Source organism: Heloderma suspectum, chromosome 4 (genome assembly GCF_057233095.1).
Source record: "Heloderma suspectum isolate Gila_16-S chromosome 4, 16-S_ref, whole genome shotgun sequence".
Classification (NCBI taxonomy): Eukaryota; Metazoa; Chordata; class Lepidosauria; order Squamata; family Helodermatidae; genus Heloderma; species Heloderma suspectum.
Genome location: NC_139461.1, coordinates 262,620,754 through 262,644,206, shown reverse-complemented (window position 1 = coordinate 262,644,206; position 23,453 = coordinate 262,620,754). Strand labels below are relative to the sequence as shown.

Sequence of the window (23,453 nt, the reverse complement as noted above, 5' to 3'; positions counted from 1 at the left end):
CTGGGGGACTTAAGCCCTAGTGCCAACATTCAGCTTCACCATAAAGGGGCACCAGGCCTCTTAGAGCAGGAAGAACACTGCCTTTGACTGCACACAGGTGATGCAATTTACCAGGTAGAGTCTCAAGCTCTGCAGAACCGGTTCCTGCCCTCAACAGGTGGAGAATCATGACCTACAGCCCCTTTCAAAGAAAATCACAAAGCAGTACCCTTATCTGGCTGGCTGGCTATAATGTCTCTCTACTTAAGATGCAGAGCTCCTCTAGGTAATACCCATGACCATGAACATGCCTTTAAAGACATCATATATTTGCAGAAATGTATAAACCAACAAAACCCCACATAGAAGCCTTACATATAGAAAAAGGGCTTGAAATGCATGCAAAGCATCAAGTCCAAACACTGGGCAGTCCCACACAAGGCTTTTATTGTGCAACTGCCCTGCCTTATTCACTGCATTTTATTGAGGGCTGGGGGGGGGGGGCAGGGGAGGTTCATGCCTTTGGCTTGGTCATGCTAGGAGCTATCCATCTAGAAGCACTTACTATCCATTTATCCAAAAATCCTAGCCTCTCATTCTGTTCAAGAGCAGTAGCTTCCACTGCAATCCTATGCATGTCAACTCCGAAGTAAGCCACATTTACTTCGATTCAACTTACCCCAGGTGAGTGTGTATAGGATTGCAGCCTTAGTTGGTCAAGTTAGGTTGGTTTGCCCTAATCCTTGGGTTACCAGCCCAAACTCTCAATGGATAATATGGGGAAACCTGTGGAGCTTATTGCTTAGTTGTTTTAAGAGCACTTTTCTCAGCTGGGATGAAGGTCCGCCTTATCTGAAGATTCTACTTTTAGAACAGGGGTGGGCAACTTGTAGCCCTTCAGAGGTTTTGGCCTACAGCTCTATCAGCCCTAGCCAGCAGAACCAATGGCAAGGGATGATGGAAATTGTAGGACAAAACCTCTGGAGGGCCACAAGTTGCCCACCCCTGTTTTAGAGCTTGCAATGGCCAGTTGTGGCATTCATGGTACTACTGAACACAAGGAGACATTTTAAATAGGTTTAAAAATAAAACTGGGGATGAACCACCAGAGCACATTCTCAGCAAAAACAGCTGAGAAGTTTGAGAAGAAGCCTTTGAGAAGGCTAGCAAACTGCCTCAGGGGAGTTTAACACATCCTAAGTCCTCAGAAATTGCTACGATCTCTGGATCTCACACTTGAAATACTACTTGACTCTCCACTCCATGCTTAGCAAAATACAGTAGTCCTGTTTGACAGGATCTTGTTCCCTTACACCAGCTTGTTCTCCACTTCATGGATAGGAAAACTAGGAAGAAAGCATTTGTGTCAGGTTCATGTATTTTCGCGGACTGGTTTTACTATGTGTCATCTTCAAGCTGGGGCACTATCTGCCTTCATCAATGACTGGTTTTCTTTCTGCCATCTCTACATTAGCTCATGCTTTGCTCCAGGTGACAGCAATATGATGTAGAATTCATTGGTGCGAGAGTGCTCAATGTCTGCCTCTCAAGTCCAGGCATAGCGAATGTGTCTACATGTCAGGATCTCTTACATATACACTAGTCCTGAAATGGACATTACCAAATATTGAACATTTGCTAACACTTCATTTTTGCCATTCAGACATTGACTATAAAACATCAATGCTGAAATTTTAAAATGTGTGTGTGTGAAATTTTATCTCAAAATTTTGAGTGTTTTTACTTGGAAACTCTTGTATTGATTTTTGCAGGCATCAAATATGAATTATCCTGTATTGACAGCTCTCAAACTCTGCAAGATACTATTGAACACTATATACGTTTGCATGCCAGAGCTATCAAGAGTATTCAAATACTAAACACTGTTGCATACTAACTATCAATACAGGCAAGGTTTAAATACTTACAAGCCAACTACCAAACATTAGCAATTGCTAAAAGTCATTGCATATCAGGGGATATGCAAAATCAGATATCAAACTATCAGATATTTAAAGATTGATTTCAGTCTTTCCTTCTGCTGTTTGATTACAAATATTATTGGATGTCAAGTATAGATAACAAATATTTGCTGGATGTTCTGCAAATATTTGAATATTTAGAAAACCTCTAGTGAATACTCAACATCCAGTCTCACAGAGTAGAATTTTGAGGAGCAAGTCTACTACTCACTTCTTTTCTGCCTCCCATTTAATACAGCTCAAGTGCCCTCTAGTGGGACTTTATGTAAGTGTATTTCAGATCTCTCTTTCATGAGGCAATTGGAATGAGATTGTGCATTTCTGGAAAATGAGATAGACGAATGAAATTAATGTGCCTCAGCCCCTCTCTGAGAGGATCCCTTTGAATTGCTGAGGAGGAAAAAGAACACTCTTGACATTTGTATGGCAGGATTATTAATTCAACCATTTTCTCTCTGCCCCATAGACCTTACAGCTTAGAATCATAGAATAATAGGGTTGGAGGGGGCCTGTAAGACCATCGAGTCCAGCCCCCTGCTCAATGCAGGAATCCAAGTCAGAGCATCCCTGACAGATGGCTGTCCAGCCTCATCTTGAATGCTTCCAGTGTGGGAGAGCCCACTACCTCCCTAGGGAATTGGTTCCATTGTCGTATTGCTCTAACGGTCAGGACGTTTTTCCTGATGTTCAGCCAGAATCTGGCTTCCTGTAACTTGAGCCTGTTATTCCGTGTCCTGCATTCTGGGATGATTGAGAAGAGATCCTGGCCTTCCTCTCTGTGACAACCTTTCAAGTACTTGAAGAGTGCTATCCTATCTCCCCTCAGTCTTCTCTTCTCAAGGCTAAACATGCCCAGTTCTTTCAGTCTGTCTTCATAGGGCTTTGTTTCCAGTCCCCTGATCATCTTCGTTGCCCTCCTCTGAACCATCTCCAGTTTGTCTGCATCCTTCTTCAAGTGCGGTGCCCAGAACTGGACACAGTACTCCAGATGAGGCCTAACCAGTGCTGAGTAGAGGGGAATTAGTACTTCCCGGGATTTGGAAGCTATGCTTCTATTAATGCAGCCCAAAATAGCATTTGCCAACATTATCATTTAGGAAACAATTTGCATGGCCATTTGTGAGGGCTTAATTTGACCTCTGTATGTGTTAATCTATGTTTTTCCCTTCCCCTTACTGGAAAACTGGTTGTGTCCATTGATTTATTACAAGTGCAAATAACAAGCACAGCAGCAATTTTGCTTTTGGCACGTGCGCGCGCGCACACACACACACACACACTGGCTGGGTTCGGATGATCATGTAGGGAGAAGAAACCATCGTAGCTTCTCCCCTTTCCCCCATGCATGCAACCGCCATTTGCATAATCCCCTGTGATGCAGCATAGGTTGGCATGTCGTCTGAACCTGGCGCATTGCACAGCAGGGGTGGCTTTGTACCCACCCTAAAACCCACGATGTGCTGTAGAGGTTGTAGAGTGGATACAAAGCCACCCCTGCCGCACCGCGTGCTGGGTTCAAATGACATGCCAATCCACGTTGCATCACAGGGGATTATGCAAATGGTGATGCGTGTGTGGCATACACGGGGCGGGAGGGAGAAGCCATGATGGCTTCTTTTCCCATCAGGATCATCTGAACACACCCACAATCACTTTGCTCCATATACTTCTAATCCATGCAAGATACCACAGAGAGAATGGAGAAAAAGCCCAAATGTTTTCATGTAGATCTGCTCAAAGACTCTAAAGATGGCATAATCAACCTGTATCGTGTGGCTGTTGCTACAAGGTGGAGCTGCTTTTATGAACTCCAGCGCTGACAAGCTGTGGAAGAATTCTGATAACATTCAAAGGAGGAGAAAATAATGAATTTGATTATAACTATGGGAAACCCAGCCCAGATACCACCCTAGATAAATCAAGAGCACTTTTAAGGAAGAATCATTTCAGCTTCTGGATGATTTTGTTTAATATTGAAGTGGGGGTGGGGAATCTTTCAGATAATATTAAGTAAAATTTCATATAATTATACAAGAACAAATGTTCTAATATCTGTCTCCCTGTGTTACCCAAGGAGCTGAGAGAGAGAGAGAGAGAGAGAGAGAGATGAAAACATATCAGTAGTGCTACATATAATTTTGCCCATTAAATGATGAAATGGTGCTGGGGAGAACAGACAGCTGGCATCATAATATGTTGCTCTCTGCTCCTTGATCAGTAATAGAAATTAATGGGCCATCAGTACCACAGAATTGGACTGCAATTAAGAAGTGACACATTTCCCCATTCCCCCCTTACTCACCAATCCCAGTTTGGTCACATATATATGAATACACACACACACACCAACATTTCTAAGCATCTCAGATTTAAAATGAAATTTTGGACTTTTCTCTTGCCCTTTATGGCATCTTTCTCCCTGTACTTGTTCTCTTGAATCTTACTATTAAATTAGTGAATCTCTCTCGCTCTCTCGCTTTCATTCCATACATACATATTCGCAGAACGTGCTAGTAGCTTTGTACAGCCAGTGTTTGTATCTGGCGCTTAACCACAGACAATCAGCCAGGAATTTTAGATATTGACATAGAAATAAAATCTACACATGTCTGCTGGTTAAAAAATTTTAAAGCTGCCAGACTATGGCCTGGTTTGCATATAATGCTAACTCATGGTTTGTTTAACCCATGGTTAACCAATGGGTTGTTGCACTACCCAGAGTTTGTTTAGCAGATGCTCAAACAAACCACAGTCTGTTTACTCAGTCTCTGGGTTGTTCATTTCCCTCCTCCTTCCTCTGCCCTCTGCCCCCTCCCTGTATCCCAAATGCTTTTGCAGTGCTGTAGTACTGATGTGTACAGAGGCTGATTTTTTTTTTTTACCACTCTTTCCCTCCACCTCTGTAGCTTGTGAAACAACCCATGGTTTTGGTTTTGCATGTAACAACAAACCATGGTTTAAACAACCTGGAGTTCACAACCCAACAATAAACCATGGGTCCTCTTTCTGGGTTGTTCGTGGTTAACAAACCATGGTCTGTTAGCAGAGCTGTGTCCACACATCATGGCAATCCATACCAGAATTCAGCAACCCATGAGTTAAATGGGTTAGCTGTCATATGCAAACCAGGTCTATGAGTCTTTTGGACCTTCCCCCAAATCTATGGATTTCATGTTTAGATTCAAATGAACTCACATACTGCAAAGACTCCAAAAAGTGCACCCTTTATTACTGATGGCAGAAACATTGCGGGGGGGGGGGCACTCTGTGCTCCCACATCTCTATTGCCTATGATTTGGGGGGGCATTTTCTAGGAGCTTTCGCATACAGGGTTCACTTTGCTAGCATTTTCAGCATGGTGCACTCTGCAAGCATGTTGTATTTTAAGTTGGGGGCAGGGGTCTGAAATTCAACCCCTGGTGGAATTGTAAACTTACTGGTCTCCTTGGGCAAATCATTTTCTTTTGCTTCATTTCTTCCTTTGTAAAAGCAATGTCACAGTGTTCCACTATATAGGGCCATTGTAACCGTGACAATGAATGTGTGACTGCTTGGACACGTTGCATGGTTAAAAGTGCCCCAGAAACAACTTATATTGACAGAGATTTTAATGCTCGTAACTGTGTTAGGGTATACATGTGGGAGCTGAAACAAAACACTGCAGTGTGGAGTGCTCCTGTTCAGGATTTTGGGCAGCCAGCCATCCAGCTATGCCCTTTTCCAGGACACCCTATTCCATACCCCTTTTTTCTGTTATCCCCCAACTGACAGTCAGAATTCCATACCCACTGAGCACGCCCAGTTCTGATCGAGCTGTTTGGGATCATTCCCGACACACACTGCAAACCTTGGGGTTCGCCCAAGCCTGCTGCTACCTCCTGCTTGTGAGTGGATGTGCCGTTCAGGCTACATAAAGATCTCCACTTGAAGAATGACATTTGTTATTTGTATATGGGATTTATTTGATGCCTGTGTTTTAAAAGCTTCTCATGATATTTAAGCTACCCTTCTGCCATGAGGTCTTTTTAGGTGAGTGTGCCTAAGGATGCCTTATAAGGGAGCATTGTGTCTTCTCCTGAAGTCCATAGCATGCTATCAGCTTAACTGCTGATATACTGTAAGACTTTTTAATCTGCTATTAATGCCACTGCTGTCCTCCTAGGAGAAATATGAGTTGCCTTGCAATTTCATGTCTTTTCTAACAAACAAGAGCTTCATGGAGGGGCAGCTGTACTCTCTCACTGTTCTACCACTACCATCACTCCCAACATTTCTGGAGCCCCCCTACAATGACCTAGTTTGCACATAATGCTAATCCATGGTTTATTTAACCCATGGTTTATTAACCCATGGTTTATTTAATCCATGATTTGATGTTGTCTGGCAGATGATCAAACAAACCGTGGATTGTTTTCTCAATCCCTGGGTTGTTTGTTACCCTACTCCTTTGCCTACTCCTTCCCTATATGTCAAATGCCTTTGCAGCACTGTAGTCCTGGCATGTGGAGCAGCTGGATATTTTTTATCACTCTTGGCCATCACCTCTGTAGCCTAGCGAAACAGCCCAAGAAAAACCCATGGTTCTGGGTTCACACACATAATGATAACCCAGAGTTCACAACCCAACAACAAACTATAGGTTCTCTTTCTGGGTTGTTCGTGATTAACAAAAAATGTTTTCTTAGTGCTGCCACATTCACACATCATGACAATCCAGAATTCAACACACCGTAAGTTAAATAAACCATGGGTTAGGGTTACGTACAAACCAGGTCAATGTGAAGCATTTCCACACAATCTCATAGTGAATATAGGCTGGCTGTAGCATGTGTGTTTCTCTTTTAAATCTTTTGCATCCACAAAGCCCCCTTGCCTGGAAAATGGTAATGCATATTAATTTGGAGAGGCAAAATATCATATTTTAAATATTTCTGGAATTATATCAAAAAGATGTTCTACAACAGAGCAGGGAGTGGGATTCCAGTACTTTCTTGTCCCATATAGGGTGGCCATGCATCCTTCTTCAGAGGACAGTCCTCCATTTGAAAGGCTGTCCAGACCAAATGCAATTTTAAAGTAAAGAAATACAGTATAAGAAGGGAGAGTAGGGGCCTTGAAGTTGCCCATTCAGTTAGCACCTGGAAAGCAGACTGAGCAGGCAAGAAACACAGTCAGTCCTGGCCCAAGAAAGTCATTTTGCTGCCTGATGTAATGCCCAAATAGTAATGCACAGCTTATTGGTAAAGGACGTCTGTATTTTCAAATATTGTTCCTTCTTCCAGAACATTACAACTCTATAAAAACTTAATAGATCTTTCCTCTTTTCTCCCCAGAACCCTGCAATTCTACAACACAGGACCAGCCCAAGACATTTTGCTGCCTCCCCCCCCACACACACACACACACTGCAATCCCCAGTCAAGGGGCATAGTACCCAAGCATGGTGAACTCATTTTGGCATCTGAGGCAGGAAATCCCACAAGTTCCTCTCCCTGTCCCTGGAACTAAAAACACAATAAAAAATATTAAATAACAACTAGCTGCCCTTTCAAGACATCCCAAATAGAGTGGTCACTTATGAATTGTTGAAAAAAAACGGGAAATATATCACCAAAAAAGAGGACAAAAGAGGAATGTGGTTTGCATAAGATTTGCATATGCTAATTTATAGAGAGAGATACAAATTTAGAAATAATTGTTTTAATTTAAATAGAAATACAGTACCTCTCTCTGTAGAGTTGAAGACTATGTGCCTTGCTCAATCTGCTGTCCAACTGATGGGCAATAGAGGTAAGTCTTCTGGCAGCCCTTCAAACAGAGGACTGTCCTCTGTAAAATAGACACATAGTCCAATTGCTTCACATGCTGGATAGCTCCTTTAGAGTTCTGACTGGTTCTGACTGAAACCAGGGGTGGATTCTGCCCTACTGACATCAAAGTCACCAGCCTCCACTGTTTTCACCCTAATTCCAAATCAGCTGCCTGAGGTGGCTGCCTCACTCTGCCTAATGGTAGGGTCAGGCCTCTTACAGCAACATTTCTTTCCAAAACTATCATCTATCAGTCTGGTGTAAAGATGACCAAAGGGGTGCTTTCTTACCAGCTGCAATTCACCTGGTACCCATACTAACAGGCAAGCTTATAGAAACAGAAATCAATCATAATATATCCCTAGCCACAATTAACTTCCATGTGCATGAACAAAACAAGTACATGCCATTTCTCTCAACCAAAAGACGGTCACTTGCAATCCTAACATGACAGCCTCTAAATCAATGTAATTTAACTTTCTTTTGAAGTCACCTTGACAGTGTAAGACTTTACAGCTTGTCAAAAATACTTCAGTGTATATCATTGGGTGATGTCTGTTTCCTCTGGAAAGACATTTTGAATGTTTGTAATGTTCACAAGCTGGAGCCCATATGCATCTGGGATGGGAGGTGTTTGGGGTATGTCTGTTTTTTATGCTATTTTTTCCATTTATTGCAAGCACTTCAACGTTCATGCAGTTTTACAGGACATGTGCCACAGAGAACACCACGCCTTAAGTGGAAGCTGCTATCTCGATAGTGACTGACAAATTACCAAGGATCTTCTCTAAAAATAGGAGTTTCTTCAATTGAAATTGGATACTAAACCAGGAGTTATGTAACATGCTTATTAAACTTGTATGACGTGAGTGGATATAACAATCTACTTTGACCATTAGGTGAAAAGCAAATCACACCACTGATGTTAATTTGATTAACATCAACTAGATGACACATCAGTGTACAAAAAGGCAGAAGTGTATTACATAGTCCATCTTGGGGATTTGGGGAGGCTGCATGATTTCATAAACAACAAACCCTCTTGCGACACCTTAAAAAAAACTAACAAATGTACCATGGTGTAAGCTTGCATGGACTACAGTCCACTTCATCAGATGCATGAAGTGTTATCCTGAGTTCCAAGTGTGTATATACACATGGTTGAGGGTGGATAGGAATTGTAAACACTGAGATCAGAGGGAACCGAAATGCAGAAAATACAGACAGAGATAATTATGTTCACAGTGGCCTTTCCTAAAACAGTTGTTGGGTGATAACACAGACGTCCTTGCATTGGTGAGTGGATTAACACATATAGTGTGATTTAAAACCTTTGTCCCTATTCAAGCCACAGAAGATAGTGTTGAACCTCTTGATGAATTGTAGCTCAGCTGTTTCATATTTTAATCTGTCTATGATTTCATAGACACCCTGTTTTGCTAATTCCTACAGGGCAGTTCACAAAACAAAACAACCACAAGAATACAATAAAACAACAATCAATCAAGGTAAAACAGCAACAGTAAAACAATCAAATTATTAAAACTTAACATATGTTAAAAGCTTGGGAGAATAAAATGGTATCTGCCTAGTGCCCATAAGACTTTCAAGTAGGCACTAAGCAAGCCTCCCTGTGCACTACCAGAGGCAGAACTCATCACTAGGTGAAAAAGAAATATGACATCTACTCTGTCTGAAATCTGAGGAAATTCACATGCCAGGTTCTGCTCCATTCACATCTTGTCTTATGCAGCTTCCAGGTCTTCCTGTATCATGTCCTCTTGGAAATTCCTCCAGCAGTCTTCATCTAGGGATGGGTCATAATAATGAAAGTGTGTAGTGGCACTGATTCAGGCTCTCCACAGTGGAACAATTTTTCATGATCCAAGATGACAACACTTGACTTACCAGAATAAGAGGTTTCCCAGAAAATGAAAAAAAAATAGCATTATTTACTGTAAACTCATGAAACTAGACTTTAAAAAAGCCTGACTTATACACACAATTAACGTTTCATTTCCCTCTAATCTCCATGTCTACCTTTTTTTTCCTCTACATCCTGCCAATTTAAGATAACACTTAATGCAGGTAGTAAAGTAGACTCTGGTCCACAAAAGCTTATACTATAATACGTTCCTAATCTTTAAGATGCCACAGGACTCCTTGACTTCTCTTAAAAGAGCATTGATAGATATCCCCAAATATAATCTCACTCTTTATTCCCAAAAACACAGAGACCAGGTTTGCACATAACACTAAGCCACCATGAGTTAATTAATTAAACCCATGGGGCTTTGCAGTGTGTACTAGCTGTCATTTTGAATATGCAAGCCACAACTGGCAAGAACCATGGTTATCATGTCATGGGAACCCAGTCAGTGTGGGTTATGTGATGGTTAGACAACCCTTGGATAAACCTAGAACAACCCCTGGTTGGCTTAGCGTTATGTGCGAAATGGCCCAGAGACTCATAACAGTATGGAAACAGCTGGAGAGAACCAGTGTGCTAGAATGGTAGCCAATTGTGCCTGGGGTGGGGGGAAGGGGAGGGGGAAAGGAGATCATGTATGTTCCAGCATCTTTGTTACCTATCTCTGATTTTGGCTGGAATCCTGAAAAAGTTATTTGTTCTGAACAACTTTCGCCCAGTCTCGAATCTGCCATTTTGGGGCAAGGTGATTGAGTGGGTGGTGGTGATGCAGTTGAAGGCACACTTGGAAGAAGCCCATTATCTAGATCCATTTCAGTCGGGCTTCAGGCTTGGGCAGCATGGAACAGAAATGGCCTTGGTCGCTTTGGTGGATGATACGAGCAGGGCTCTGGATAGGAGTGAATGCTCCTTCCTTGTTCTCCTCGACCTTTCAGCGGCTTTTGATACCATTGACCACGGTATCCTCCTGGACCACCTGGAGGGGTTGGGCATTGGAGACACCATATTACGGTGGTTCCGGTCCTTCCTTTCCAGCAAGTACCAGAGGGTAGCACTGGGAGAGGAGGTTTTGGACCCGTGGCAGCTCACTTACGGGGTGCCACAGGGTTCCATCCTTTCTCCGATGCTCTTTAACATCCACGTGAAGCCGCTGGGGGCTATCATCAGGAGGTTTGGGGTGCAGTGTCATCAGTATGCAGATGACACGCAGCTCTACCTCTCGTTCAAATCTTCACCAAGGTTGGCCATAGAATCCCTGTCCAAATGTCTGGAGACGGTGAGTGGCTGGATGGGGAGGAACAAGCTGAAGCTGAACCCTGACAAGACCGAGCTACTTTTGGTGGGAGACAAGAGGAGGTTGGGGGATGTTGACCTGGTGCTGAATGGGGTACGGCTACCCTTGAAAGACCAGGTCTGTAGCTTGGGGGTGATCTGAGCATGGAGGCTCAGGTGTCAGCTGTGAGCCAGACAGTACTGTACCAACTCCATCTGATACAGCGGCTGCACCCCTACCTTCCCGACCATTTGCTCCTATCAGTAGTGCATGCCCTGGTCTCCTCTCATTTAGACTACTGTAATGCACTCCATGTGGGGTTACCCTTGAAGACGGTTCGGAAGCTGCAGCTGGTACAGAACGCGGCGGCTTGCCTGATTAAAGGCAGCCGCCGGCGAGATCACATCACTCCAGTGCTGAAGGAGTTGCTCTGGTTACCAGTTGTTTTCCGGGCCAAATTCAAGGTGTTGGTTTTGACCTTTAAAACCCTGTACAGTTCCGGCCCAGCCTATCTCAAGGAGTGCCTCCAGCAACACCAGATAGGCCGCTCAACAAGATCAGCCTCGGATGGCCTTCTCTCTGTCCCATCAGCCAGGACAGCTAGGCTGGTGAGGACGAGGGAGAGGGCCTTCTCTGTGGTGGCCTCCACTCTGTGGAACTCCCTCCCTAGGGAACTCTTTAATGAGCTTCCACTACGCATTAAAAATGTAGTTATTCAGGCAGGCATTTGGGGTGGGCTAGGGTAATTTTAGAAATGTGATGTTTTTAATGTTGAATTTTATTGTATGAACTGCTTTTATTGTTGTACATCACCCAGAGTGGCTGGGTGACCAGCCAGATGGGCAATTAATAAATTTAATAAATAAATAAATAAATTTCTATAACTCATGAAAGTTCAGATTTTCATTTCAAATGTCTCTTTCTCATAAATATTGTCTTTATCTTCTAGGGGTTCAACAGATAAACCACATCTTGGCTTTCACCAAGTATCCTCAAACCCCAGTTCTCTTTTTGTCATGTTCAGTTCTGGTTCTAAATGCCCCTTAAACAGAATAGTCTTGCTGCAGAAAAAACTGAGGAAATGTGCAAGACCCCTAGGAAGCATGAATGGATGTAGAGGGCTAGGCTAAAGGGAGATAGGTCATCATTTCCATTGATGGGCTTTTATGTTGTGAAATGGGTTACCTTAGCCTAACAAACATCTAGATTCTGTTATAGCCCTCCAGTTCCACTGTATTCCCGCTCCATGAATCTGCATGTTCCTACCTCCCTGCTATTGGCCTCTCTCCTTCCTCATGCTTTTCAGCCCTCCTAAATCCGCTCTGCATTGATCTACACTCCTTGAACAAATTCCCTGAAATTCAACGCTGTTCTGAACCATATAAATAAATAACACAGCTGAATTTTACAGACTCTTGGCTGTTTCTCAGAGCAACCAATACCCATGAATCTTTAACATTAAAAACCATTTCTAGACATACTTGCGCTAGCCACCACATACGCCCAAAACTATAAGAAAGGGATACTAAACAGCAGTATTTCCCACTTCTTGAATAGGAAAATAAAGACCTACACCTGCCACACCCTGCTGTTCTTGGTTGCTTCTGGATGAGGCTGTTATTGGGCCATCGCCCAGCTTCATTCATATAATTTTACAGCTGTCCAGATGTCTCCCATTGTAACCCTCCTGTGTTTACCCACAAGTTAATCCATCTTTTTTTCTTTCCACAGAAAAAAGAGCAAAAGGCAGAATGGATTTTGATTGGTAGAGTTAGGAGCTGTCCACCTGGAAGTACCCCTTCAGCCAGAGCCTTCCTTCCTGTTTGGCCTGAGATAGCACTTCATAGTAAAATCACTGCCCAGTCCAGACTGTGGCAGGTGGAAAAGGTTTCTCCTTCCTGGCAATGACCTGATGTATATGCGTCTGCTCCTCAGAAACAGGAAAAGGTGGAGGAAGAACAATGCTTCGGTAAAGCAAGGACAGGCCAAGCAATAGCAAGTGATATCAATAGCAGCAGAAGGTGGCATGGAAAGGCACAAGGAGATTGGGGGTGCTTCCAGATGAGGCATTCACTGTGCAATCGCCCCACCTCATTCACAGAATTTTACAGGGGCCTAGACAATAACATCATTCACTTGCAGTCCTCCCATGTTTTCCTGCCATTTCTTCCATGTTTTTTCTTACCATGGAAAATCCATGAAAGATGAATAAGAAATAAAAGATGGAACAACAGCACAGCGGCTTCTGATAGTTAGTGCTAAGAGCCCTCCATCTGGAAAGTTCTGCGCAGAGTATGCAACATGGTTGACAGAGCACATAGGAAGTGGCAAAGTGGGGTGGGGGAGCAAGTGCCCCCCCCCAACAAGTACCTCACCCCACACACATACCTGCCTCTCCTTTGCTTGGACCCCTGTGATTACTTGAGGGAAAGACACTTTTCACATACAAATTATAACTAAACCATAAACTATAAATTAAAATAAGGTAGAAATCCTAAACATGCTTATGTAAATGTTAGGTCTTTCAAAATCAATAAGACTTACTTGAGAAAAACTATATTTTGGATGAGAACTTGAAAGTGCAATATACCTTTATTTCTCTTTCAGACATCTAATATCTGGGACGAATCTCCCACCACCACCACCACCACCACCACCCTCAATAAATTCACTTTGCCTCTTCTATGTCAACCTCAAAATATTTTTTTCAGATGCCATCACAGACTGTGCAGCCGCAATCTGTAAACAACATAGAGCTCAGAGCTTTCTAAGAGGTGAGGGGGTGGGAGGGAGTCTGCCAAAGAGCTCTAGGACATTGGCAGGAGAGTCAGGGCAAACAGGGTGAAGTATTTCTTCAGACAATGCATAACGCCAGATGTGATGGTGGCCAGTAGCTTAGATGGCTTTAAAAGGGCCTAAGATGAATGCAAGCGCACAGGAGAGGCCTGTCGGTGGCTATGGAGGTTCCGGGAAGACTTGAACTGGGGCATCTGGTAGCAGGCACCCACAGGGCTGCTCATGGGAGAGGGAAACTTCTGGCCAGACCCTGATAAAGACTGGGAAGGGTACTGCAGCTTGCCAGCCCAGCCAAATCAGGTGCTCTGGGAAGTCAACAGGACCCCTCCCAGCCTTCTATGACTGCTGCTTCAGGCTTGATGCTTTGTATCTTTGTAAACCACCCAGAGAACTTTGGCTATGGGGAGGTATAGAAATAATAATAATAATAATAATTAATAATAATAATAATATATATATTCTGCAGTCTCAGCAAGCTGTCAGCCAGGATCATTGCTGTACAGACTCCTGATGCCTCCTATCCCTTCTTCTGGAAACCATCTACCTGCTTCCCTGTACTGGACTACACGATCATATGCCTTTGCCTCTTTAGAGGTTTGGCAGCTGCCTTTAGAGGTTAATCTCTCACCTCCTTGGACTGGCATTAAGGGTAGACATGGTTGGGCACCCCAGCAGAGGCCCACTGACAAGAGCCCCCTGGATGTGCTCCTCCTCTACACAATTGCAGCATGCTTGTTCTCCTTCCTCTCAGTCTGGCCCAGAAAATGGTGGCAGTGAGAAGGAGGAGCAGTAGATGCCATTGCCTAGTTGCTCTCTGTCTGTCAAGAGAGATTATGAGAAACAGGATGAGGAGCAATAGCAGCTGGTGACAATTGTGGTGAGAAGGTGCTGAGGGCCCCCACTAAAGATGTCTTGCCCATAAGAACATAAGAAGAGCCATGCTGGATCAGACCAAGGGTCCATCTAGTCCAGCATTCTGTTCATGCAGTGGCCAACCAGCTGTCAACCGGGAACCCACAAGCAGGACATAAGTGCAACAGCACCCTCCCACCCATGTTCCCCAACAACTGGTGTACATAAGTTTACTGCCTCTGATACTGGTGGTAGAACATAGCCATCAGGACTAGTAGCCATTGATAGCCTTCCCCTCCAGGAATTTTTCTAACCCCTTTTAGAGTCATCCTAATTGGTGGCCATCACTATGTCTTGTGGTAGCAAATACCATAGTTTGACTACGCGCTGTGTGAAGAAGTACTTCCTTTTATATGTCTGCAATCTCCTACCAATCAGCTTCATGGGATGACCCCAGGTTCTAGTATTATAAGTGAAGGAGAAACATGTCTCCCTATTTACTTTCTCTACACCGTGCATAATTCTGTAGAGCTCTATCATGTCTCCCCTTACTCGCCTTTTTTCCAAGCTAAACAATCCCAGCTATTGTAAACTTCCCTCATAGGGGAGATACGCCAGCCCCTTGATAATTTTAGTTGCCCTTTTCTGTATTTTTTCCATATATATATATATACATATATATATATATATATACATATACACACACACACACAGCTATATATATATATATATATATATTTACGTATATATATACACACACACAGTGTGTGTGTGTGTGTGTGTGTATATATATATATGTGTGTGTGTGTGTGTATATATATATATATATATATATATATATATATAAAGGTGTGGTGATAGAACTATGTATACACAGCATTCTAAGTGTGGTTGCACCATAGATTTATATAATGGCAGTATGATATTGGCAGTTTTATTCCCAATTCCTTTCCTAATTATGCCTGACATGGAGTTTGCCTTTTTTGTAATAGCCAGCAATGTAGTGGTGGCGGGTCATGCCGGGGTGTCGCGCCGGCACTTTTTTTGAAGCCAGCCCCCAGCCAGGGTCGCAGTCTGCTAGGGAAGGAGGAGGGAACAGAGCAAGTGCGGGCGGCTGCCTCTTAGCTGCTGGCCAGACAAAGGGAGCGAGCAAGTGAGAGAGGGAGGCTGAGGGAGCTCTGCAGCCTCCTCTCACCCCCCTTCTCCTCCTCAGCTCTTGGCTTCTCCACCCATCCCTGCTCCATGCCTGTGCGCCTGGCGCTGCCCTCGTCTCCTGCAACACTGGCCACCCATTCAGGGCTGCTGCTGTGGGGGGTGCTGCCAGCATTATTTACTTACAGGGCAGGACAGGTGGCTGGTTTATGCCAGTTTTTAGGATTTATCACACAGTCCTATGCATGTTTACTCAGGAGTCAGTCCCACTATGTTCAATTGCCAACTGGGCTTTCTCCCGGGTAAGTGAGCATAGGACTGCAGCCTTAGCTGCCTTCCCAAGATCTCTGTAAATTTAATTCAGAATAAAAACCCATTGGATTGCACTGTGAATTCTTGAACGTTAATTTCTACAGTAAGCAGAACTGCCAAATGCAACCTGGTCTGTCAGCTACACTTTTTGGTACAAGGTTGGCATGTATCTGGGCAAACAAACCCTGGTGGAGGGAAGGGAAACAGAAAAAAATCAGTTGGGGGGAGAGGAGAAAGAAGGTAGGGGGTGCGCGCGCATGCACGTGCGTGTATGTGTGGTTCAATCCAGCTAGGTGTGTGGACGTTTCTGTTGCAGGATGGGAGAGATATAGTGAAGGAGCTTAGGAAAGGCTAATGGGTAATGCTGGGGCACTAAGGGAGTATGCACGGAGGCTGTTTAAATTAGAAGGGATCTGTCCATGAGGGCTGAGTTGAGAGGTTGAAGCTTCCATAGAGTGTCTTATTTTAAAAACCTAAAATGTTTGTGTTGGAGTGAGCGGGTGAAAAAGATTTTAACACCCCTGCATTTTTTCTCAGACATCCAATTGAAATACCCCTACCTTACTCTCAGCTGCATTGTTTTTGGATCCCAGTTGAAGGCTGTATATCTTACAAGGTTGCACAACCTTAGAAGGGGCGTGGCTGTGAGGGGGCGTGGCTGTGGCTGTCAAGAAGGGACCCTGCACTTCTGAATTTGCCACTACACTACTGGTAATAGCCACACACCGGGTTGACATTTTTATCCAACTGTCCACCACAACCCCCATATCTCTTTGTTGGTGGGTCACTGCTAGTGCAGATCCCATCAGGCTATACTTGAAGTTGGGATTTTTTGCCCTGGTGTGCTTCACTTTACCCTTGCTTACACTGAACTGCATTTGCCATTTAGATGGCCACTCTCCCAGCTTGGAGAGATCATTTTGGAGCTCCTCACAATCCCTTTTTGTTTTCACCACTCTAAATGATTTGGTGTCATCTGCAAACTTGGCCACTTTACTGCTCACTCCTAATTCCAGATCATTTATAAACAAGTGGAAATCATTGGTCCCAATACAGAACCCCATGGGACCCCACTATTCACATCCCTCCATTGGGAGAATGTACCATTTATTCCTACTCTCTGCTTTCTGTTCTTTAACCAGTTACTGATGCATAACAGGACCTGTCCTCTTATTCCATGACTGCTAAGTTTGCTCAGGAGTCTTTGGTGAGGGACTTTGTCAAAAGCCTTTTGGAAGTCTAACTAAACAACATCTACCAGATCACCCCTGTCTACATGTTTATTAACACTCTCAAAGAACTCTAAAAGGTTAGTAACACAGGACTTACCTTTGCAGAAGCCATGTTGATTCTTTTTTCAGCAGGGCTTGTCCTTCCATTTGCTTACTAATTTTATCTTTAATAATACTTTCAACCAATTTACCTGGAACAGACATGTTGTATGTTTTTGTCAGAAGATCAGCAATGTCAAATTTGAGTTTTTTAAGAACTCTAGGATGGATACCATCTGGTCCCAGTGATTTATTTACCTTTAATTTGTCAGTAAGGTTGCAAACTTCATCTTTTGTCACTACTATTTGCCTCATTTCCTCAGACTCCCTTCCTGAAAACATTGATTCAGGCACAGGTATCTGTCCTATATCTTCTTCAGTGAAGACAGATGACAAGAATTCATTCAGCTTCTCTGCAATTTCCTTATCCTCCTTTAGTACTCCTTTAACTCCATTGTCATCCAGTGGTCCAGTTGCCCCACCCAAGCTGGTTTCCTGCTTCTGATATATTTAAAGAATTCTTTATTGTTGGCCTTGATGTTGTGAGTGATATGCTCCTCAAAATGATTCTTTGCATCTCTTCTTGTCTGTTTGCATCTCCTTTTTGCAAGCTTGTGCTCCCTTTTGTCTTCCTCACTTGGGCAACACTTCCATTTTCTGAAAGAAGTTCTCTTTTCTCTAATAGCTCTACTCATTAACCATGCTGGTGACCTCTTGGACTTGGTGCTACTTTTCCTAATATGTGGCATACATTTTAGCTGAGCTTCTATTATTGTTTTGAGGGCCAAGGGCCTTCAAAAACATGGAACCCGCACTGGAGTACATGACCAGCCTCTGGCCCCTTGGACTGACAAGTAGTACTCCTATGGACCTTGAAACCTGACTTCTTGGAGATCTGCCCCTGCTGTGCCATGTTGGTAGGGGGGCAACAGCAGGGGAGGGCTGTGCCCTTCCCACAAGTCCTGCTTGTGGGATTTGTAGACGCATCCTGTAGGCCACTATGGAAAATAGCATGAACCTTTGCTCTGATCAAGTAGGGCTGTTCTGATCTTCTCTGGCAGGAGGCAATTGGGTGATAAGTATATGAAATTTTGTATGTAGAGCTGGTCTGGGCCAGCCCAAAACATGCTGCTCCAAGTGGCTGCAATGGATCCTGAGATACAATGCTCAAATGACACAATTTGTCATTGACAAACTTCCAAATATTGGCACCTGAAATGTTTATTTGGGTTGCTTATGGAGTTGCACAAGCCCTGTCTGTGTGAAGAAGGTCATGCTAAGCTATTACACAGCCAGGGAGGATGGATGGATGGATGGATGGATGGATGGATGGATGGATGGATGGGATGGAAAGCAGGCACTCCAGGATCCAGCACAATTTTACTATTTCTCCAAGGATACCCAGCCTGCTAAGACCATCTGTAGGCTCACCTATCCGTTGTGCTGAAAGTGAGTTTCAGAGGATTGCCCCACCCATCAGATTGCCCCGTAATTCTGCTAAAGATGCATACCAGCCCAAACACTGAGGCTAAGCTTACTCAGGAGATAGCAAAGCTTGGTGGCACAAGCTGTAATCATCCCGCAGAGAGCAATTCTCTAGTCAAATTATTATTTCTCACCACATTACACGTCATCACTGTCTGTTATGTAAATAAAATGAAACACAGGAAAGTATGCTGTGCCTTTCCCCACTGCGGTCTCCTGTTACACATTCCAGCCTCTGTGCATTTTTGCAGGACCACAGAAATACATACTTTTAAAACCTGTCTAGTAAACTTCCTTGACACTAAGGCATACGCTTTGGATTTAGTCACTTTCTCTCCTCGCACGTTGTCTTGTGGAACACTTTCCCTACCATGCAGAGAGATGGACTACAGCACTGACAACATTCAACTCTTGGGCAGTAGACTGCAGTTCAAGGTCTTCTGGGGCCACCGTGTTGACAGGATGGAATGAAACTGAACTGACTACAGGAATTATTGTTTGGACTCAAGAAAATGCCTTGGGAAGTAATTCAGCACCAGGCAGCTCTGCTTCTGAGTAATAGGCTACAATTTTCCACAGATTTGCAGTAAGGTATAAATGTGTCCATGACCCACTCACTAGTGCCCATTAGTGTCCAATTTTCCCCTTATAAACCTCCTAATTACTTTCCCCTAATAAACCTCCTAAGTCATAGCTGTTCCCACTTCCAGAAAGGGAAGTACAGATACAGAAGAGTGATTCCTACAAAACCAGACATCTTGAAGTCAAAGACAAGTTGCAGTAGGAGTATGTTGCAGCAACAGCATTTATACCTAGAAACAATCCAACATTTCAGGGGTGTTTGTTTGTTTCCTTTAAGAAGCGTAGGGCTACTTTGAGAGGTCTCATTTACCTTATGACACAACAGTGGTGAATCAGTTCATAATAGTCCAGAGGATGACAAATATATGCTGTCCTTATTGTTCAGATGCCCTTTTACGATGGCTAAAATATCCTGTTGGTTTGCCACTAAGGACAGTTCAGGCTATGCCTTCATTTCCAGAAAGTGCAAGGATAGTCATCAGGATCACTGAGAAGATGAGGCTAGAAATGGCTATGAACATTTTGACTGATCACAGTTTCTTTGGGTGGCTCAAAATAAAATGTGTGGTCAAGAACCTGTATAATCATACATGCCACTAACAAGGGGAAAAGGCAAAGGTTCTTGGGCATATTCCAGCATGCATTACCCTGAGGTGGCAGTAAGGTGATAATCCCATATGGATACAACACTCACGTTGTGATGAAGGTGATGAAACAGAATGGGAACTGAAAGCATGCACAAAATCAAAGGACATGTTTGCATGACAACTTCCTGTGTTCCCAGTTCAGGGCCTTGCACACCGCCAAAAAAAAAAGGGAAGTGTCCTGGGGAAAAGATGGCATGCACACATTGAAGTATTCCACATATACTAGAAGAAGCCTGCCAGCTGGACTTGTTTCTTCACACAATGCATAATCAATGCATTCCATGCAATCATGTGGGATGCATTACTACAAGGTTGTGATGGCTTTAGATAGCTTTAAAAAAGAATTAGACAAATAGATGGAGGATTGGCCTAAGAAGGCTATAGCTACTGCTCATCATGGATACCTTCATCTATTTGGAACCTCCATGCTCCAAGAAGATATTCTTCTGAATACTAGACGCTGGAGCAACTAAGAATGGGTGGCCATCTCTTTCAGTCCCTTGTTGTTGTTTCTGGAAGCATATGCCTGGTCTTCGCTGGGAACAAACTGCTGAACTAGATGAACCTTCAGCAGATCCAGAAAGGCAGTTATTATTTTCATACTTCACAGCTCATGCTGGTCTACACCCCAAATCAGATCAGAATCCAAAATAGGAGAGCCCAGCTTAGATCTATATACCTTTAGTTCCTGACAGCCATGTGAACCTGCAAGGGGCCAACTTGAGCTAAAAGAATTCTGCATATGTATACCATTAGGGTTCAGATATGGTGAAACTACACATCCAATTCCCTAACTTGGTGTTGTCCAAGTGTGACTTAAAAGGTAATGTGGAGAACACTTGCTACATTTTCTCCACTTCTGGCATCACCCTACTATGGTAAGCCACTATTCTCTCTCTCTCTAGATAAGCCTTCCCCAACCTAACATCCTCTAGATGTGTTGGACTACAACCCCCATCATTTCTAATGCCCAGGCTGGCTGAGGATGATGGAGGTTGTAGTCCAACACATCTGCAGGTCACTAGATTGGGAAAGGCTGCTCTAGATGTTCCATCAAAGCTAAGTTGCCCAGCTTGACATGGAGTAAGGATGACACCCTTGGCAGCGCAGCTAGACCTTTAGCAAAGGAGTGGCCCTTCACTGTTGCATGAACTTGATCATCTGAGGTCCTGAGCTTGCCATAAAATCAGTAAGAAAAGCTATCTTGTTCCCTCTTGCTGCACACAATTGGCTCAGGATTAAATATTTCTAAACAACAGCATTGATACCTGTTTTTTCTGGACATTTGCCAAGTCCTCCTGGTGGCCTCTGGCTCAAAGGACTCCTTGGAAACAAAACATCTCCAGGGCTCAATTAATCCCAAATAAATAAATGAAGCCAAACTTAAACATTTCATGAGGCCATCTTCTGTTTTATGACCTATTGTTCTGCTGGCCTATCAGATAGAATTGAGGATCCAGAATGCAGTGATTGCTGAGATGATTAATCTTCAAGACCAGGCTTGTCCTTGCTGCCAGCCAAGAGTTATCTGGTGCCCATCACTAGACGCTTCCCTGCGTATCTTCTTGAGGTGGTTCAGAAACTGCTGCTTTTCAATCCCATAAAAAATCCCACCATTTAAAAAGTATTCCTATCTACAAATATCGAATAGTCTACTAATAGCAAACTCATTCTTTGAGTGTCAATCCTTATGTAGCACAAGAGTGCATTTTCCCACAGGCTTGGGAAAACCTCAAGGTCTGTGGAAGTACAAAAAATCTTTAAGGACCCCAAAACAACCAAATGAGGAGTAAGCTTGCTTAGTGGGCACAGAATGCTGACTGTTGTGGGGAATAGAATGGAGTCTCCTTGAAGAAGAACCCTGAACAGGAACACTCTGCACTACAACATTTCATTGCAGGTCTCACTTGTTTTAATCTCTAAAGCAGGAGTGTTGACCCTCTTTCAATCCAAGGGTAGAATTCCATTTCAAAGAAGCTCTTGGAAGCATTTTGAAGGCTTGATAGGGGGGAAATCACAACAAAATATCAGCATATTTTAGCCTAAAACTCTTGCTGTCAGTAACTTGGGAAAGGCACTTCACCATTTTAGAGTGTGGGGGGGGGGGGAAACTACACAAAAGCCAAGAAACCACCAAACGATTGGTGCTCAGAAGAAAGTGGGCATGGTCATCTGGGGAACCCTGGAGGGTTAGAATGGGACACCAGGGACAGTATCCAACTGTGTCAGCACAAATGATGTGACGTCAGTGGAAACTATGCGCAAGAAAAGAATCCAGCTAAAGTTATGTTCACACAAGCACGGCTGCACAAGCATGCAAAAAAGTGCACAACAGTTTTGCATAACTGTTGTACAACTTGTTGTTCATTCCTGCTGTACATTGCCATCGTGCAACTGGTTACACAAGTGCTTGCACTCATTGTGCATGCGTTGCACAACCAGTTGTGCAACTGCTGACACAACTGGTTGCGCAAGCATAATGGGCAACCACTGGTGCAATTGAAAGTTTTAGTGGAGCTCTGCTAGGGCTATTTGAGTTTGCGGAATGTCACTGTTGGATACTGCCCCAGGTGAGCTGGATTTGGCCCATGGGCTTGGGATTCAACACTCTAAAGGAAAAGGCTGCAGCTCAGTGGTAGAGTACATGCTTTGCTTGCGAAAGGTCCCAGGTTCAGTCAATAGCATCTCTAGGGAAATATACTGTCTGAAGCCAGTCAGTGCAGACCAGAGGTGTGCAACATCTTTTAGCCAAAGGCCACCTCTGAGTTATGCTGAGAACTGTACATGCATGCACACATGTACACAAATGTAATTCTTACCAATTTGGACATTTTCTCACCACGTGAGCTCAATTCTATGCAAATCTGCTCAGAGATAGGACCCAGTGCAACAGCTTTTAGTCATGCAATGCAAAGCCCAACTCCATGCAGCTCAATTCTGAAGTTTAATGGTATTTAAAGTTTAATCACCCAGCAGGGTACTTAAAGTTTAAGAACCTTTAAAAAAATCCTTATCTTCGATGACTGATCAGAGATAAGAATGGAGTTTCCCTGTTTACTGCTGAAGAAAGGAGTTCTGCTGATCGGCTGTGCTGCAGGGAAACATAGGGTGGAGCTGCACAGACCAAAGCTTCAGGGTGCATGCGGCTCCCGGACAGCAGGTTGTGCATCCCTGGTATAGGCAGTAATGAGCTAGAAGGGCCAGTGGTCTGACTGGCCCTTCTAGGCAGCTCATGTTCCTAACGCAAATGAATGATACGTGTCAGAAGAAAAATGTCAGCGATGGTCTGGTCTATCCTTCTGATGTGACTGCAAAGCACTCCCTGACTATAGAGTTCTACTGTATTGCTTCTTTCAAAACTCCCTCTCTCTCTGTCTGATTC

The 23,453-nt window shown here is 43.7% G+C and overlaps 1 long non-coding RNA gene across 1 annotated transcript in view; it reads right to left on the bottom strand.

Moving 5' to 3' along the window:
* Nucleotides 1-3,909: 3,909 nt before the first annotated feature.
* Nucleotides 3,910-23,453, bottom strand: part of LOC146348606 (uncharacterized) — a 32,328-nt gene continuing 12,784 nt past the window's right edge. Inside the window, exons 2-3 of the long non-coding RNA XR_014790677.1 lie at nucleotides 17,416-17,509; nucleotides 3,910-9,674 (exon numbers count right to left, since the gene is read on the bottom strand). This is a non-coding gene — a long non-coding RNA (uncharacterized LOC146348606). The remainder of the gene's footprint in view (nucleotides 9,675-17,415; nucleotides 17,510-23,453) is intronic.